Here is a 5,107-nt window from a genome sequence, read left to right as displayed (position 1 = left end):
GGAAATACAAACGAAACTTGAAAAAATATATCACAATTGGCGAAACTGAATCTCCGAATGTTAAATTTACTTCAATTTTGTTCATATTATCATGAACACATTCTGAGGCGGTTAAAATGCATTTTCGTATAACTGATTGGGATTTGTTTTTGCAATGTTCCAATCTAAAAAATTGCTTAGTTTTGTGTTCATCTGGCATTGTCTTCATACCGTGACCTGTGAAAGAACAGATTTTGACCGACACAAACTCACGACAATGGTCGCTGTCCTTGAGTGACTCCTTTCCTGTAAAATATTGACCCCCCCCCCCCACCCACCCCAAATAAAAACATGACTCAGAACGATCGTTACTGTAAATAGGTATTTAACCCCACCGAACAGAACCGACTATGTTGGTCATTTAATACGTGTGCTCTTAAGTCTTAGTAATACAGGTGGTAATGCTGCAGCTATTGTTGTTGATACTACCACTGCTGCTTCTGCTATTGCCAATGTCAACACCACCGCCACAACACCACCGTCAGATCCACCACAACCATCACCACCACCACCACCGATGATGATGATGATGATGATGATGATGATGATGATGATGATGATGATGATGATGATAATGATGATGATGATGATGATGTTGATACCCCTAAAACTACTGCCGCTCCTGCTGAATTGTTGTTGTTGTTGTTGCCACTTCTACAACAACAGCTATTACTATTCCTTCTACTAACTATCATATAACTTCTACTGATGCTGCTAATCTTGCGTTAATCAACTATATGTTGCTGTGAATGAAGGAACTAAGCTTTTTGTATCAATGCGAAGACCCTTCATTTATCTATTTATAATGAGCGCAAAGTACAATGAACCCTTAAAGGGACTGTATACCAGATTCGAACCAAAAAAGTTTTCTTCTGTAACGAATCTCAGGACAATTATCTAATGGACTGTGTTAAACTTTATCATAATTGTAAAAAAAGTACCAAAATGTAAAAAAAAACTGTGTCGGAGACCGGGTTCTTCAGTTAGTAAGTTTCAATGCATTGTACACATCGATGCCAAGTTTATGTCAGTTTTCGAAAATTTTCTCTTTTTTTTTTCGCTATTTTATCATACGGAGTATAGCCCCTTTAAGCAGATTGTCGACATCCACAGATAAACAACTCCCCGGTATCATTTTATTAAATATACATGAGTCATAACATTTTGAGCCGGAAGTTGATAAGTTTGACTGGGGTTTGTGATTCTATTTGTTTCAAAAAACATCCTCACGCCGGCCAAATCCTAAGAGCCTCTTATAGAACAATACCGTACTCAAGTTGTTAAATTAAACGACTTGATTACGGTATTGTTCTATAAGAGGCTATTAGGATTTGGCCGGCGTGAGGAAAATATTTAGCTGTCGGGGAACTAAGAAATATAGTTAGTACATTTGTACTCGATGTTTTCAATCTTTAAACATAATTAAACATAATAACAAGAGTGTGGTTTAGATAGTTAAATATTGTTATCAAGGAGATTGTTCATAAACAATATCAAATATGTAATGCTTAGCTTAGTTAATTAATAATTATACTTTTTATAGTTAAGAAAATCATGTCAATACTTAATAATAAACTATTATTGAATTTTTATTTTTATTTTTGACAAGTGTCGTAATAAACAAAATGAGATGAAGCGTTAAATCTAAGAACCATGCACTATAGAAAGATTTTTCCGAAAAATGACCAAAATTATTGCTCCCCTGAATTTCATGCTGGTCGTAATGGCCATTAAATGAAATGAATTAGCTGTTACAGCAGATAACTGATAAAAATTACATGGAGAACCAAGTCAGCCCTTTAACCCTTAGCTCAAAACCACTGAATGGAACATAATGCATATGCTGCTAAAATCCAGGTATATGCTGGCATACAGAGGTTTCCTTCTTAATCGAAAATTGGATAGGATTTCTTGGCATGAAAACAAAAAAGTCAACACATTCAATGATACAGGTAACTATTAAATGTGATGAATTAAAGTTATAATTGCAATACTTAAGTTACAATAAAAAAACACCAGACACATTAATCCTGCATAACAATATCCATGCTCTCCATGAGATCCTCGTGGGTATAACTGAGTTATGTGACGTCACACAATGTGACTGTTTGATATGAAGCCGATAAAAGGTGTTTATTCATTTCAATGCATGTATAAAATGGTGTTGAATGGGATTTTAATTATCTTGATGAAGGAGCTACAGTGACTTATAGGCGTAATAACCATTGATAACTACGGATAAAATAATAAGTGGTAAAATGCAGACATGAAGAAAAAAGGCAGGTTTACCATACATGTAAATAAAATGTAAAAATGGTTATTTTCTATGAATTCGTAGAGCGAAAAATTAATTATTTTAAGGTGTCCGAACTCTAAGGTGAAGTACGGTAAATACATTCAAAAATCCAACTCTAATATTGTCAACTTTACGTACATACATTTCGTAACAAATGCTTTTCGTACCCAAATCACATTTTTTTTCAGGGAAAAATAGGTTAGGGTCGGCGAGAAAAAATAGGGTCGGTCGGGTAACCTGAAACAGACCTATTTTTTTATTTGGCCTTATATAAAATATACTATTTATGTTCCATTCCTTTCTTTACAGATATGATTTAAATATGCTGATGATATCTTCTGAGATCATTACTTTCAATGAAGAACATCACTACAATTGGTTGGGCTGCTAGATTGGTAGCAACGTGATGGACAGCTAGTGCCTGTTGAAACACTATTGTTGGTTGGGCATCTATTGCTTACTGGACTGCTCTATTGGATGGACCATACGTGTTGGCTGAACAAGTATAAATGGTTTGACCGGAAGTGTTGGTTGGACCATCATCGTTGGTTGGACTGCTTGTTTGACAGAATGTGTGATGACAACTAGTGTTGTTTGAATCAATGTTGGATAGACAGCTATTGTTTATCTGACAGCTATAATCAGTTGAAATACAAGTTTTGGTTTAACAACTTTCAATGGATGGACAAGAAGTGTTGGTTTGACCACAAGTGTTGGTTGGACTGCATTTAATGGATGAATATCTAGTTGAGCCTGATTTGACTGCAATGAAGTGATGATTGAACCGCTATTGTAGGTTGTCAGGTCATATTGGTTGGATTCCCATTGCTAGTCCTTGTTGGATCTCTTTTGTTGGTTGAACTGTTTTTTGACTGTTATTATTGATATTCATACATGTATAATATGTTATGTGCTAAGTATTCAACACCTTTTTTATGTTTATTATTATTATCATAAGAGATATTATTATTTAATAATCATTTAAATATATATAATTAAATATTTTTATGTCCTTGTACTTTATTTACGTTTAACATTTACTTTTTACAATGTGCATTATAATGTTTTATTATATGAACTCTTTTTATAGATGATTAAATAAATATTAATATTTTAATTCTAAACAACCATTTTTTTTGTTTTGCTATAATTTGTATGAAAGTATCAGACATTTGTCATCTATCAGCTATCTTACATCACTGGTTTTCAGACATTTTTTTGTCAAAACGGTCAGTCTGTGAGAATGCAGCTTTAAACTTGAGCACTGTATTTACAATGATGAACAATCTTAGTTATGAATATTTTAATATAGTAGCAGCAGATGTATTTAATCATTCAAGTCTTTAAATATTATGTAGAATCTTGCTGGACATGAGCCTATTGTTTACGGAAATTTGCATGTGTGCCAAGTTTAATTTAAATCTCAAGGCTGTTTGAATTTGGGCCAAGAAAATATTCGGCCTACAGTACGCTAACGACACCTAGGCTTATTGACTATAACAATACTAAAGTAACATGATAGGAAAAAGCTCGAACCAAGGGCTGCCGGTATACTAGCTCAGCACTCCTACAAACTAAATTAACCGGGTGGCTAGTTATTGCCCACAAACGTTAACACGATTTTTTGTATTTTATATTTACCATGGGAGTTAAACAGTCATTGGAATAAAAAGATCATAGACAATCATATTGATAACAAAAGTATTTTTTACAATTTAATAATAACATTAAACATTATATAATTTAATAACAATAAAAATTGTCCTTGGTATGCAATAATCCCTGTAAAGGTTCATTTGCCAAGGGTTAAAAACCCCATCTTGCTTCTTTTTGAAAAATCTCTTGTTCGGCTGTTATCTTTTTCTTTAGTCCTTGCAGTCAAGGAAAGTTTTCATTCATATTGACACACTTCATTTATTTTATTCAGTCTCTTGTGTTTTGCACAAAAATATCTTGTAAAACCACTGATATAGCAGGTGCTATCAGATCATTGGTATCAACTGCCTACTCCTGTTCAGCATCAACTTGGCAGACTCAAACATCCACAATGAACATCTCTGAAATTAAATAAAATAGTTTTATCATCATCCAAGTGAACCAGAAAAATAAAATGTAAAAGACTCTAAGGAGGCTGTTAAATCTGCACTCTCACAGATATACCGTTTTGACAACTTTTTTTATTTGTTGTCTTGGAATGAGGCAATTTCTGCATAAATATCTGCAAACAAGTCATATATGTATGCTGACAAAAAAATAATATCACCGATTTTCATATCTCCATTTGAATATTATTATTTTATGGTTAATTTTCAAAGCATTACTAATGGTTTAAAGCTGCACTCTCACAGGTGACAACTTTTTTTTTGTCTTGGAACGAGCCAATTTTCGCGAAAATCCATGGAAACCATTAAGAAAAGACTGCTGACAAACAATCAGATCGAAGTTTAAAAATTATCGTTTTATGCATTTTTCTTAAACCGTTAGTAACGGTTTAAGCCGTAAAACATTAATATTCGAACAGAAATATTAGAATCTACGATCTGATCTGATCTTTTCTCAGCAACCTTTTATCATTGGATTGCAGATATTAACGCAACAATTTGCTATTTCCAAGACAAAAATAAAAAAAAGTTGTAAAAATGGTATATCTGTGAGAGTTACTTAAATATGAAAATCTGTGATCTGATGTTTTGTCAGCAGCCTTAAATCACTGGTTTTATTGCATGTTTGCATAAATGGCTCGTTCGAAGACAAAAAATAAAACAGTTGTCA

The sequence above is a fragment of the Mya arenaria genome, chromosome 8, assembly GCF_026914265.1.
Source record: "Mya arenaria isolate MELC-2E11 chromosome 8, ASM2691426v1".
NCBI lineage: Eukaryota > Metazoa > Mollusca > Bivalvia > Myida > Myidae > Mya > Mya arenaria.
Note: the sequence above shows the minus strand (reverse complement) of the source record.